The sequence below is a fragment of the Danio rerio genome, chromosome 5 (genome assembly GCF_052040795.2).
Source record: "Danio rerio strain M-AB ecotype USA chromosome 5, GRCz13ab, whole genome shotgun sequence".
Lineage (NCBI taxonomy): Eukaryota > Metazoa > Chordata > Actinopteri > Cypriniformes > Danionidae > Danio > Danio rerio.
The window spans coordinates 30,923,609-30,939,919 of NC_141025.1; the positions used below are offsets into that span (position 1 = coordinate 30,923,609).

Genomic DNA, 16,311 nt, shown 5'->3' on the forward strand with positions numbered 1-16,311 from the left:
TGTTATGAAAGCATGGATAGCAGATTCGGGACTTTATCTAAATAGAAATCCTGCAGTTATACATAATAAACATCAAACAAGGAGACAAATATAAGTATGGACAACAAAATTTCATGGAATGGCCATAGTGATAGTTTGTGTAACAAGATAAAATAGAGACTTTATTTTCTGTGTCGTCTTAGATGTTTTAGAGCATTGAAAAAGATTCTTGGCCTGTTTAAAATGCCTGTACGTATGAGTGTCCTGAAGTATTGTAGTTCTGTATGGCATATGTCTGTCTGGTAAATTAAAAACTAAGTTGATGAACCGGATTCAAATCTGCTCAAAGATAGTCGAACAGCATATTGAAAAATGGCATTACCTTTTGTATTACAAGAATTGCACAAGGCAGGCTAGGAACTCCAGTCATGTGTCTGATCATGGATTTACACCCTTAAAAATTCAACAGTTAAAGCCCCAAATTTTAACAAAGTGATATTAAAACATTAATTTGTACATCAGGCTGTCTTGGACCTGAAGGTCTGTGTAAAATATATATTTGTCTGTTAAATATATGATATGTTGGCAAATTAGTCATAGTCCTTACTAAAAAACAAACAGACAATTTTTAAAACGTTGCATCGTTTTCATCTCGACAGGCAATTTTCAAAAAAAATATTGTATTAGTATATCATATTATTTTGTTTATTAATATGAATCTTGTAAAGATAGCTATATGTACAATATGTCTTATGCTCCAGGTTTTAATCAGATCACAGAATAGAAACTCTTGCAACTTCGACAAAATAAATTAATTTTAATACTACACAACATATTAATGCGCATGTGTTTATTGTGCTTTTCAAAACGATCTTTGACAAAAAAAATAAAGGAAGTAATCGCTCAGCCTCTATCATGCGATTGGCTGTTCGCTGTCATTTGCTAACGTTTGTCTGAAAAAGTCGTTCAAACAGTTTTTGGAAAAGGAATTAACGTTAGCGGTTGCAGAAACAAAATTTTAACACGACATATCATAAATTGTGCGTCGTTGTGCTCCGAAACAATAACCAATTTAGAGTACAACTAAACTGTAACAGCTAAGGAAAAGTTAGTAAGTCAACTTGTATAACTTACAGGTCACACGTGCGAGTGACGGCTAACTATTAGCATCAGTTAACCTTATTTGCATTTAAATGGTTTTAAAAGCATTTTTAAAGGCTGGATACGGTGTCCATTGGTGAAGATTACCAGGTAAAAATCCTTTTCACACTAAATTTTGCATGAAACGTGTATGATTTTAATCTAAAGTAATTTTTAAGTTTGGGTTAGTTAATGCTGTAAGTTATGTTATCAAGCATATCAATCACATATAAACTGTATTTAAATATTAATATAGTGCATGTCAATCAATATAAATCGTATAAAGTTTTCAGATCATTATATGAGTTTGGTTTTAGTACAGTGCGTTTTTTTTTTTTCAGAGGAAGACTACATCCAGACTACTACATCCAAGCTGAATGGCTGAAGACGATGCCCTTCAGCAATAACGTTACTGGAAAGACACCATTGTGCGTAAGTTTAAACATTTATAGTGTGTAGAGAAATTGTTCTATAGATAAGTTAGATCAGACAGAGAGGGTAATATAGCTTACTTTTATTTTTTGTGTGTCCTTTTTGGACCCACGACAGCCACTTTTGTAGGCCCACTATCGTTGCATGGAAGGAGCTTAATGTATTTGTTCTGTAATGTATTTGAGTATGAGGAAATATTTTGTACTGCTCTGCTTTTTCTATAACAGATTTGTGAGATACACTTTTTAGCCACTAGATGGCAAGCTATGACTAAGTTTTATGCCTCAGTATATCAGAAAATGTTTTTAAGAGATAAAAGCTGTGATCTGGATGAGATCATTTACAGCAGTATAAAATTGCACTCTGTAATTATATTTATTAATAAAAATGTTATATAAAGAAGTTAATACAACGACACTGTTTATTTCCAGAGCACATTTAATACAACCAATGTTGACAAATACTTGACAAAGTAAAAATAAACAAAAAGAGATTAAAAGAATTCAGCAGGAAACTCAGGATGACATACTAAGGAGTGCTAAAATCCAGGGTGGAAGAAAATATGTCTTAAATTAAATGTTAAAACTAGTAGATGGGCAAGAGGAAGGTGTTTGAAAAGTGCTGGTCCTGGAGCAGCAAAGATGCGATCACTGCGGTTTTAATTTTATTTATTTATTTTTTCTTTAGGTTTAACTCTGGGAACTATATGAATAGGCCAGGGTGTCCTGTAGGGCCGGTGTCCTGCAGATTTTACCTCCAACTTGCCTCAACACACCTGCAAGAATGTTTCTAGAAAGCCAAGTAAGAGCTTGATTAGCTAGCCCAGGTGTGTCTGATTGGGGTTGGAACTAAACTTTGCAGGACACAGGCCATCCAGAACCGAGCTTGGACATGCCTGGAATAGGCCAAGGTCACAAGATCTCAGGTTTCTAGAAGAGGTATACGGAAGCAATAAATCAGTTAAGTATTGAGGTGCCAGGTTATTGAGGGCTTGTAGACAAATAATGTGTTTTAAAAATCAATCCCATAATTGGCTGGGAGCCAGTGTAGAGCATTGAACTATGTTTTTATGGTCATATTTTTGCTTCCCTCCAACCAGTCTGGCAGCTGCATTCTAAACCAGCTGAAGACTGGAAACTATTTACATTGGGTTACAATTATCAAGCTGAGATGTTACAAAGGCATGCATGTATAGCAATTTTGAGACTTTATCTAGAAAAAAAACCCCGGTAGATATACTTAATGCAAACATAATGTGCAAACCATGTAGTTATATTTAATGCAAACATTAGTCAAGTAGACAAATATAAGTAATACTTGACAACAAGGTTTTACGGAAATGTCATTTTGATAGATTGTGTAAAAAGATAAAACAGAATTTTTCTATCGTCTTAGATGTTTTAGAGCATCGAAAAAGATGGTTTTTAATGCCTGTACATACGAGTAACCTACAGTATTGTATTTCTGTATGGCATATGAGTGTCTGAAACTGAACAAAGTCAGTAACCAGATTCACATCTGCTTAAAGATAGCCGGACAGCTTCTTGAAAAATGATAGGATCCTTTGTATCACAACAACCTCACAAAGCAGGCTAAATGTCATTTCGAACTCTAGTCATATTTCGAATCATGACTTTACTCCATTAAAGTCAAACCATCAATTTAAAGTCCCAAGTTTTAACACGGTGCTATTAAAAAAATAACTTTTACATCAGGCTGTCTTGAAGCTGATTTAAAGTCTGTGTAAAATTATTAAATTTATTATTATTGTTATTTTAGTCCCTTTGTAAGAGTACATGGTTTCTGCCACATTCATTATTCCATGGCGGGTGCCACACCAAAATTCATTCCAGCTACGGCTACATTAAAACACCTTTTTATTCAAAACATTCAGTAGTTTGTTTTTTTTTCATAACGAGTTATAATCGCACCTAAATGCATTAAAAGGTAAGTGAATTATAACAAATCAAACTTTTCTGTAATCGTAGTACTGCTGTGCATTATTTATTTAACCCTTTAGGCTGACTGACATGGCTGCCCAATGCATGAGGCCAGCAAACACAAAATCATTTTCAGTTAAGATAAACAAATTTTCCGTAATTATACTTTTTTTTCTAGATAAAGGTCTATGGCTCTTCATACAGTGACTTTATCTTGCTGGAGTTTATAGCTGTTTCACTTTACTTTAGGATGCATCATTGGCATTCTGTAGGTCTATTGGTGACATTCATAAATAATCCTAGACACATAAAGTTACATATTACATTAGTTACATAAATGCAATAAACAGCACTTCAGCAGCATTTATTTGAGAGCACAGAAGAAAATCTATGCTTGAGCGGCATATGTTTGAGGGCGTGCAAGAAGTTTTGTGCAAGAACAGGGGAAATATATATATATATATATATATATATATATATATATATATATATATATATATATATATATATATATATATATATATATTAGGGATGTAACGGTATCAGAATTTCACGGTACGGTAATACCTCGGTATGAATGTCACGGTACGGTATTTATTGAATCATTTACAGGAAAAAACAAAACTTATGAAAATACTCCAAAAAAGTGCCAAAAGTGTCAATGACATACAAATTAGTCATCTATCTGTAAGCTTTGAAACAGGAACTTCAATTTTAATAACAAAAAATTATTAAACCATGTAAAAAAAATAAAGTTTCAATTTAGTATTGTTGAAAACTCATCACATTCAACATTTAATCACACTCAGCCCATCTACCCAGATGAGAGCTCTGCTAGTCGGACTTCTCATCAAGCATCTCCCGCTGGATCTAATCTCACTATATTTATTAAACGGTATATTTCATTTATCTTGTTGTCTTTATCTAACGACGTATTCCCTGACTTTGGTCATTGGAATCTATTACTTGTTCTCAGGTAACGTGTTTTGGCTGAGCGCAAAGATAAGTTAATGATTAATGTAACCACGTACATTCTGTATATTGACTGATCGCTTGCCTTTATTTCCTATAATGTATAAACTTATTGTATGTTACACTTTTAAAATGGCCATTATCGATTCTTAAAACTGATATTCAGCAAAAGAGAGGGTATGTTTCGTATTTTCACTGAAATTGAAAGGAGGCAGTTGTTATCGGCTCCGTTTTGTTATAAATATCCACACAGTGAAGATGACGCTCATCTTATGCAGCACGGCGCCTCAACATGTCTGCTGTCTAAGTTGCCAATATTAAAATGAAAATAGGCAGTTCCTTAAATCATGTTTACATTTTATTGTTGAGAAAGTGAAACAACGAAGCCAGGGTGATGTGAATGAAGTTATAAAGTACACTGTTCCCTTTAAAGATTTACCCGTGTCCTCGGTATAGTCTGCTTTTCCATATCAAACTGAGAAGAAGAGACTGCAGCCTTGATCAAAACTTGCGAAGTCTGAACTTACACGGAAAGAATGCAGCACTGAACTGTGCGTGTTAGGCTACTTAATATTCAGGAAAAGCCCCAATCAGAGAGGCGAACGTCTGCAGCCCCGCCTCCGTTTTCAGACGTCTCCGTTTTCCATCATCCACACTGAGACGGAACAGCAGCGTTTCAGAATGAAAACAACCTCTCCTGCGTTTTCGAAACGCTCCGTTTTCGGCGCTCGAGAACTCCGGCGTAGTGTGGACGGTTGGCGTAACCGTAGCAAAACTTATGCGTTTTCAAACTAAAACGCATTAGTGTAAACGGGGCCTTAGAGTTTTCCAGCTCTTTTCATCCCCGCTTCTAGCAGCACACTCCATTTCCGCATTACTGGATCTGTAGCGACAACAGACCGCAAGGGATGATGGTCAAGCATGGGCTGATGGGAACAGTAGTTTTCGCTACCTCCCGTTCGCTTCAATCGCCTGAGCAAATTTTCTCAGAAGACCTATAGTTTTACCGAGTCATGCGACTTCGGTAATATCGAAAAAAATTAATATTGCGGTATGACGGTATTTACAATACCGTTACATCCCTAATATATATATATATATATATATATATATATATATATATATATATATATATATATATATACACACACACACACACACACACACACACGAGATGAGGAAGTGATATTTTCTTTAGGAAACAAATCAACATAGTTGCAGATTTGTTTCATGTAATGTAAGAAACTTGAACTTTGTGGAATCCCACAACCAAGAGAAATGTTGGTCGATGAGAATTGCCAATATCAGGTGGTAGGACACCTACAGTATTTGTCAAATAAAAGTGAAATCACTGTAAAATCATAGCTCGGATGCCTACAAAGGAAGAATGTTGTGGTCTATTAAGTCAAAAGCAGTGTTTTTGCCTAAGGGAACAAGAGCCATGGGTTTTCCTGAACCTGTCATGAGAAATATGTCATTTAAGACTCTTAGGACAATTCAATGCATTGTAGAGCTTTAAAACCTGACTGGAATAACTTCATGAGTAGAGTTTTCTTGCAGGAAAGATTTTAGTTGAGCCAGTAAAACATTTAATATTTTGATTGATAGTAAATGGATAATAGTATTTGTAATTTTGATTATAGCGATGTACATTTCCAAGTTTACTGTCATGTTGCTTTGTAGTTTATTACAGAGCATATTTTGAATAGTTAAAGCATTTTTTAATCAAGAAGAATAAAACACATTTTTCTAATATGTGATAAATACACATTACAATGAAGAATCCATACCAACTGACCATTCTGAGAACACTGTGATGCATCACTGTGTCAAGTTGTGAGTGCACCTTAAATATTTTATACCAGAAGATGAGTGCCAGTGAGAGAAGATGACAGGTGTGCCAGCTGAGCAGCTGCCTTTGAGACATCTGGGTTTGCTATTAGCGTTTTTGAGGTATTATAGCCTGGCGTCACTCGCATTGCCCTCTGTCCCAGCAGACTGCTAGGGGTCAAAAATGGAAATTAAGGGGTCAGGACCCTGTGATTCTGTCTAATTAGTGGTGTTTCTTAAAAAAAGTCTGCTCAGTTTTATTATGCATTGCATCTAGCTCAGTAAAAGAAAACATCTGTTGATGGATAAAACTAGGGAAATTATCAGCCACGTATAATAAATGTAGAGTTGTGCTGATATACTATAACTTGTTTAAGTCAGTATTATTGGGCACTTTTTGCTGTTTTGAACCTCCATTGATAGTGTACAGCATATGCAAGTTGTCTGTATGCAAAAAGTAACCAAAATCATAAGGTGGCAGCTGACTATTTCTATGACTTTGTCACATTTTCACTTTTGAAAAAAATGAAGATATATTATTTGATTGACTTTTTTGGTCTGATTATATTATCCTTTGTGGACATGTTTTTTACAAAAACTTTTTTTTTGTTCCATTCACACATTTCCTGTTTGATGACCTACAGTATACAGTATGTAGTATTAATATGTTAGTCTTATGGGTAGTTCACATATCGTGTGGAAAGTGCATGCATGTCGCTTCCTTCATCATTTTCAAAGCGTTTTGCGCTCGCACTTCTTTGTCGTCTGTCTTTGCTAGGTGACCAAGTTTTTTGAGAAGATGACAAACTGAAAAAAAACTTTGCTGCTGCTCTGATACAAGTTTTATTTTTGGAGAAAATATAGCACTACAGTGTTTGGGTGTTTAGTGGTTGTCTGATATAATTAGTCTATCAAAATGTGTATATTCCATACAAATTATGAAGCTGAAAAGTTGTGACATTTTCAACAGTGCACCTGAAATATGTGAGCATGTCGAGCCATGTGCATGTCACTGCTAATATGCGCATGCAAGCCGCATATGCCTCCATTGGAAAAACTTGGGTGCACGCACGATATGTGAACACTCACTTAAGGTTATCTTTAAGCTTGAGTGCTCAAAAATACTGACAAAATCAGCTTTTAGAATATAAAAAAGCAAACATTCAAAGCTTTAGATGTGTCATTTGCAGCAAAATAAATTATTTCACATCACCTCAATTTATTTTCTCATCTAATCTTCTGACCAATAAAATGCTCTCTAGTAATTGATTCCTCTCACCCTCTTAAAGACTGTTGAAAGAATGTTGAAATCAGTTATTTATTAACATGTCAAAGCATTTGAACCAAGGGTACACTTAAACCAGGGACACCCAAACAATCCTGGAGGCTTTAGCTCCAACCCCAATTTGACACACCAAGACCAGCTAATGTGACCTGAACCACTGCAGGTATGGTCTGCTTCAGCCCAGAGAGAGAGACAGTACTGAGCAGATCAGCATGGACCATAAAATGTATCGGATCCATTTGAATTACACCAAAAGCTGTATTTTAAAGCAGAGAAACGATGAATCAGACTCCGTATTACTTGTATAGACTGTGGCAGTCATGAGTCTGCTGTGCTTAACTCTGGATCTCTGAACGGCAGAGTTGTGATACAGATTAATTGTTATTAACAAGATTTGAAAAGGGGGAGGAGCTACTCTCTCAATCCCACTCTTTCTTGCAGTTGAGATTACATCAAACATCAAATCAAAAAATACACAGTTTAAACTACTTCACAGTACCTTTAAATGGTACTGAATAAAATAAAATATAATGTGGATAATTAGATTTAATTATTTTATAGTCAGATATTAATTAACAGTCATTCAAACTTTTTTACTGAAGCCTGTCCACTTTGTAGTCAGTCTAGCGTGTTTGTAGTTTAACATTTTTTTTCCCACATTTGTAAATTTAAGTTAAATTCAAGTATTGATGCATGACAGACAATATTGGCCATTACAGCATGCACAGATATGCACTTTCTACTGGAAATAGTTGACCACATGGGCAACTTTGGAATATGGAGCAATAATTCAGCCAAAAATTTAAATTACCTCATTATTTACTCTCCCTCATGTGATTTAAAACCTTTATGGTATTCTTTCTTGTGTTTAACACAAGAGAAGATATCTAGAAAAATACTGGTTGCTACTTCCATAATACAATAGAAGTCAATGGATTACAACAACCAATATCTTCTAAATTTTGTATGTTAAACATCTCTTTAAGTTCAAAACGTTCTGTACTACAAGCCAGCACAATAGACAAGACCAAACGATTTTGTCTAAGGGAACTTGTTAAGCTGACATCCTTAATCTCCTCCTGCAAGCATTTTAACATGAATCATAACAATATAAGTGCATCAGGTGTCACTCACTGAATGACACACTGACAGCTTGGCTATTGGTACTGTAGCTTTGCCACCATCAAAAGCAAACCTTAATAATTACTCAAGCCGCCCTCAAGGCAACATGTTGTCCCAGGTCACATGCCTGAATAAGTGCTAAAGAAATCACCTCAGTTCTCAGGTGTAATTAAAAAATGTTTAATCTGAAATGTGTTTTCTTCTGCTTTTATTTCTTGTATGTATTGAAGGTCTAGTTTAATCTATATGCAAGATACCTGCAAGATGGGCATGCTTTAAAAAATTTGTGGAATTAATAGCCTTTAAAAGTGACTGGATTTCCATTATAAATATACACAATCCTTTATTCATATAGAGATTATTTCAATTATCGAATTGTCTAAAATAGCTTTTGGGCAGAGTTAAACAAAGTTTGATCGTACTCCAAATTGTGATGCCTGTTTTGTAAGTAGATTCAACAACATTCAAAGCTAAAGGTTTACAAGGACAAAAATAAAACCAACATCAAAACTAAATTGCAAGCAAATGCTATTTAAAATATTAATAATGAAAGCAAAATCTAAATTTAAATGATTTGATAATCATTAAATAATAATAATAATAATAATAATAATAATAATAATTCAATATTTATATAAAAATATGACTAATAGTTCATAGCTCATATTCTAATGATCCATTTAGTATTAATACTAATACTTAAATTCTCTTTATTTCAACAGCACTGACAATTTTAAAAAATTATTCAAATTCAAACAGATTCCTAACAATAAATTCAATAACATGAATCATTTTAAGTAATTCAAACTATGATTGATTTTATGGTGAATCCATCAGGCCAATGTGTAAATCAATTCAAACGGGTTATTTTTGTGCAGTGATTAAAAATTTGTCCTAGAACTATCCTATAAATTGGTTCAAAAACTGCCATTACCTTCAGTGCATGTGAGAAAATGATGCTGTTTGTGTTCTGATGTTGCATTTGACTTTAACAGTTTCTGTCATCTCTCTTCATAGAGAGCAAGCATTTTTCCCAACAGCTATTTTTTAGGTTGGAAATGATTAAATGGTGGTTTTCTTTGTAGGTCAGTAACCTGAGGGAGGCCAGATAGTGTTACCTTCGGAAAAAATTGTTCCTTGCCTCGTCCTTCTTTGTCACCTTTCATTGCTTCAGCTTTTCTTTTAAAGCGAACACAACTCAAAAAAGTGAAGTCCACGTCCCTGTGCACAAACGCAGTCAATCCTCCGTCTCTCGCACCACACTCTCTGCGCATAAGAGTTCTTTTGTTCTGTATGTTTCTCATGCCCTTTGACCTTAGGTATCAGTCGGGTGCCCATTGGGGTCTAAGAGGTGTTCCCTACTGAGTGCGTGTCTCTAATTCACACACACACACCCTGACAAAGAACTGCAAGAAACGATAGCAAACTCTGAAAGAATTTTTGACACTAATCTTCTTTATCCCGCAAATGGGACACAATTCTGAACAATTCGGCAACTGAAAAAGATTTTATTGGGCAAGAAACAAAAGTATCCGTAATTGAAATCAAAGTGACATTGCAATCAGCTGGAACATTGTGCCGCCGTTTGTGTTGCAGACAGATCTTACTGACCTGGATCTATCCAACCGTGTCTGGCTGCAAACATCACTGTGTAAATGCTTTCTAGAGTGGATTTTTTTGTTTAAAAAAAAGTACAAGTTTGGGCTTTACGTTCAAGGCCAGGATCAAACCAGACGTGTTATTTATTTATTTATTTATTTTTTGCATTGAAAAGCTCTTTTTTATGCTTTTCTAATGGCGCAGAGGATTTTGTAAGCTGCTTAAGGAGCTGGTCACATATCGCATCTGAAAGTGTGTGCAAAGCGAGCCTCCATTGGAAATAACAAATTTGCGTGCGCAAAAGATGCAATATGTGATTGACCCATGACGATGCCTCACGTTTTAACCACGTTATGCATTACATTTTTGCTGTCGCGCTCTGTGAAAGTATCACGCTACGACTAGGTCACGATCATTGACGCAGTGTTGGCCTAGTAACAAGAGGTGCTGTGTATTGCTCATTTGTAAAGTCAAAAAAAAGCCAGACTGGTGCACCTTGTGTTTTCAGAACTGAAAAGTGTGTTTTATGTGATTGACCCCTAAGGGTAGGAAAAAGGAATCGCAATTGACATGACAATTTAGATTTCAATTTTTATTTTGAAATAATTTTATATTGCTGAGTATACAATAATATGCATTGTTATATCTATCTGTTTAAAATGATTTTAACTATTCATTCATTTGATCTAAAATTCATTCATTCATTCATTTTTCTTCAGCTTAGTCTCTCTTTTAGAGGTAACCACAGCGGAGTGAACAGTCAACTATTCCAGCATATGTTTTACACAGCGGATGCTCTTCCAGCTGCAACCCAATATTGGCAAACACCCATACACACTTATTCACACACACACTCATACACTACAGACAATTTTAGTTCATTCAATTCACCTATACTGCATGTCTTTGGACTGTGGAGGAAACAGGAGCACCCAGAGGCAACCCATGCCAACATGGGGACTCCACACAGAAATGCCAACTGGTCCAGTCTAAACTCAAACCAGTGACCTTGCTGTGAGGGGACAGTGCTAACCACTGAGTCACCATGCTGCACTAATTTGACTTAAAATGATAGATAAACATTTTAAAAGTGTTGTTTTAACACATGTGCTGTTGTTTAGAATTTTCTGTTCAAAGAATTGTGATTTGTTTTTACAAATATATTAAGCAGCACTTTTTTTTTCTTTGATTTTGTATAATCCTTTTTTTTACAGTGAACTTCAGGATTTGGCTCTATACAGTAAGTTTAAAAATGATATAATTATTTATTATAACATTACTTGGGCACTATTTGTGACACTAGATTGAATGCTAAAGGATCGCGTGTCTCTGATCACTGTAACCACATTAGTTTTTGTGAGCTAACATTTATTGTTGACATTTGTTATTGGAAACCTTTGTTAGACAATAAAATAAAATAAAAAGTTATGGTACATTTTATCAATGTTAAAGGCATAGTTTCACCCAAAAATGAAGGTTTACTCACTATTTACTCAACCTCAAGTGGTTCCAAATGTGTATGAGTTTCTTTTTTGTTGAACACACAGCTATTTTGGAGAAAACTGAAAACCTGTAACCATTGACCTTCTTAGTGGGAAAAATCAATGGTCAGTGAATACAGGTTTCCAACTTTCTTTAAAATATCTCATTTTGTGCTTAACACAAGAAAGAAACTTAATCAAGTTTGAAATTGATATAGAATAAATATGTAAACCATCCCTTTAACAATACAAGTTTTAGTGATGCACAATGATGGACTAACAGTAAGAAGTTCACTGGTTCGAGTCCCAGCTGGACCAAGAGGCATTTCTTTGTGGAGTTTGCATGTTCTACTCGTGTTCGCATGGGTTTCCTGTGGGTGCTCCAGTTTCCCCCACACTCCAAAGACATGCTATAGGTGCATTGGGTAAACAAAATTGCCCATAGAGAGTGTGTGCGTTTAAAAGAGTGTATGAGTGTTTTTCAGTGCTGGGTTGTGACTGGAAGTGCACCAGCCGCATAAAACATATGCCACAGTATTGGTGGTACATTACGCTGTGACGACCCCTGATAAATCAAGGACCAAGCTAAAGGATAGTGAATGAGTGAGGCAGTAATGATGTAGAACAGGGATGAGCAATTTTGGACCTTGAGGGCCAGTGTCCTGCAGAGTTTTGTTCCAACACTAATCAAACACACCTGAACATGCTAGTCTGTGTCTTCAAAAACACTAGAAAGCTATATGCAGGTGCATTTGATTAAAGTTGGAGCAAAGCTCTGCAGGACACCGGCCCATCCCTGATTTAGAACAGTGTTTTTAAAAATGTTTTAGATAAATTAAATCCAAAATAATCAAAAATCCACAATTTGGAATAATTCCATGCATTAAATAATCTATATATTTTCATGTATTATTACACAAGTTATGACATGAATTAAAAAAGACTATAAAAAATGTTGTGAATGGATAAAATATTATTTGGAGATATTTTGTTTACATTACATTTTCCGACTGATTGCAGTTATGTATTACTTATTGCATGGATTTATTTTATAAATAATTCAAAATAATTTTAGTATTATTTTTATAGTAAAATATGAGTATGCTTTTTTATATAATAAATATAAATTATATTAAGGCTGAACTAGGCCTGTCATGATGAAGCATTTTATTTGTGCGATATATTATTACATAAATTGTTGAGATAAGCAATGTTATTGATATTATTTCATGCCACTGATTATATAATTATAATTAAACAGCATTGTAATGTAAATAGCCATAAACACTTTCCAGGGACAAATATTTCCCAATTTTAAGGTAGTTTTGTAATGTCGATGTTAAAAAGGTTAAAATCTACTATTTTACACTATTAAATCTCCAATTATAAACGTTGAAACCGGTGTGGTAGAATGGAATTTAGGGCTGGCATAATTAAATCTATTTTTATGCATTGCGTTGGCATGAAGTATTATAAATTACAAGCATATATATATAAAAACAAATAGGCAAAAATAAAAGCTAATTAAAGAGTGCTTTGTGGTTTTCTGGGGAGTGTAAAAGTAATCAAGGACAATGAAATGTAAAATTACAAGGTCATCATTGTACAAATAGTGTAAAATCTTTGAGTTAAATCTTTTATTCTTTTTAAACAATCTAAATTTGCAATGTGACTGTTGTGGATACACTCATTGGGATATTAAAGTTCAACCGATATATTGTTCAGCCTTAATGGAAATGTAATTGCAAAATGGCTTTAACTATATTTGTAAATTTTATTTGAGGTCATGTCCAAGTCGATATATTGATTATTGTGACAGGCCTAGGCTGAACAGTATTGGACAAATCTTAACATTTGCAATATTTTGTTATTCTGCATTATATATATTGCGATATGAATGCAATTTCACAAGGTGACTTGTATATCTCTATATGTTAAGAATTTTTGAATGATCGGGATGATTCTATAGGATAGTGCTTCTGCATAAAATATAATAAACAATCTACAGACAGATAAATACAATAAAGAAAAAGATACAAATTAAATAAAAACAAATTTTTTTTTGTTTTCTGAGGAGTCTTAACAGTATTCAGGTTTATGTTCATTGAATAATCAAGTGTAAAATAATACTGCGTAGTCTTTGGCGTATAAATGTTAAAAAAGTTATCATTATTAAAATTAAAACACTTTAATTTTCTTGCCTTTAAAATCATCATACAGTCACAGACCTCAAACTCATGCAAATGATATGAATTATTATTCAGACTCAACATTCCATATGGCTATATATATATATATATATATATATATATATATATATATATATATATATATATATATATATATATATATATATAGCATTAAACATTCAATTTAAGTTAATACTTATATAAAAAGGAGACTCATCATGATTTACAGCAAATGTGACAGAAGTCTAAAAACATCTATATATGTCACACTAGGCTTAAGCTTCTAGGCTGACTTTTTAGACCATGCATTACCCATAAAACCACTGTGTCATCCCAGCTGTACTAGTCAAAGTATGCACGGATCTGTCCTCAGTGTTTTGCTCATTGCTATGAATCAGCAAAGCCAGCAGAGCATAGCACTAAACACAGACAGAATGTTCTGTCTGCTCACTGGATTACTGGAGCTATTTCCAGATAGCGCTCTGTAGCTTTCAGTATCTGCCACACATACAGACACACACACACGCATGCAAGGTTTTTAAGGGCGTCCTGCCTCTGGGGACAGCTGTGCCTCTCCGAGTTAGACTCACTGAACCATGGCTCCTATACATTCAGTGATAAGCACTTATATGTCTATAAATACAAAAAAAAGGCCATTAGTCTTGCAATGCACAAAGTCTTTAATAAATAAGCCATCATAACATCTGTTTTTTATTTGACATATGCCAATATTCAGTAATATATCATAATATATTTTCAATATATTGTGATAATGCACATGCACAATATTGTTATCACAGACACTTCAAAATGCAGCTTTGTTTTTAAGAATATTCAGATTGGTGCAATTAACAGTTGTTCAACACAGCACCAAATGCATCAATACTTAATAGGTGATTTCAAACATTAACAGAACATGTTAATCTGGCTTACACGGAAAATTCTGTGAATATATTTATAGGACTTGTTAACGTTGTACAGTAAGACTATTTGTTGAATTAATTTATCTACAGTCGATGTAATGACTATTACAAATGCATTTATTAATCTTATGTATAAAGCTTATGTTTATTTCTTAGTTAATGCCTTTAAAAAAATCAAAAGTCATAATTGTTTTATTGAATAGAGTTAATAACTAATACAATTCAGTTGTGTTAAATAATGTATAACGTATAACTATAATAATGCTATTTCTCACTCCTCAATGCATTGACTAATGTTTACTAATGAGACTTCATTGTGAAATGTTATCTATGTATTTTATCATTTTTTTAGAATTTAATTTTTTTCAAATATTTGTTTACTCTTAACATGCATATACAATAAATAAACACAAAGTATTAATAGCAAAGATTAATTGCTTATAATTGCATCCAAAATAAAAGTTTGTTTAGACAATGTGTGTGTGTGTGTGTGTATATATATATATATATACATACATACAACAGTTCTGTCTGGTTCTTGAATCTGGTTATTCTGATTGCTGATTTAAGTAATATCAGCACCCGTAAAGCCTTTTTACCCTTTGTGTATTACTCCGCCCACATACAACCAGCAAAAAGCAGACACTACCGATTAAAGTTTAAAAGATGCTTTCTCAGCTGTTTAACTGTCAGCTTATGATTTGAATCCAAGGCGGAAGAAAGTAGTTCCTCATACAAAAGGGTTTTTGAGACTCTCCGTGTTTGATTTTGTTTTTATATACACAATTATGCCGTCAAACTGTTGTATAAACGCAATATCACCCTCGTACCAGTGCCGATATACAGCCATATCGGACTGCTACTCGTGTGATATTGCTCATATATATCATTTATATGTGGCACACACATATGCATAGAAACACAACCATACAAACAGATTTTGTTACATAGATATTTAAATTTATATATAATTTGTATCATACTGAACACAGGGCTTGACATTAACTTTTTTGATCACCAGCCACTGTGGCTAGTAGATTTCCAACATTACTAGCCACTCGCCATTTTCACTGGCCACAATTTTGTTGTTGGGAAAATATATTTTATGTGCATAAATTTGACTTTGACACACTAAAATAACTTGATTTAGATTTTGTGTTTTGTCCACATGCCTCCTCATTCCTTCAACTTTGTGTGTGGTGTATGAGCAAATGGGTCATGGTTTCATAGTGTTGTTTTACAATTAGTTCTTATTTCGCATAACTTTTTATAGCTTAAATTAAGGATTTACCAATTTTATCTCTGACCATACCAAACATAAATACATTATTATTTCATATCCACAAATTTTAACTGTGTCAAAGCAAGCAAAATATAGCTGTATACTAATAATTGGACATAACATTAAAAAAAATAAAG

General features: G+C 33.9%; 1 long non-coding RNA gene across 2 annotated transcripts in view; it reads left to right on the top strand.

Moving 5' to 3' along the window:
• Nucleotides 1-894: 894 nt before the first annotated feature.
• LOC101882623 (uncharacterized) overlaps nt 895-16,311 on the top strand; it is a 47,501-nt gene continuing 32,084 nt past the window's right edge. Inside the window, exons 1-2 of one of the 2 annotated variants that reach the window (XR_015491286.1) lie at nt 895-1,230; nt 1,461-1,551. This is a non-coding gene — a long non-coding RNA (uncharacterized LOC101882623). The remainder of the gene's footprint in view (nt 1,231-1,460; nt 1,552-16,311) is intronic. The other variant, XR_015491285.1, reaches the window with a different exon arrangement.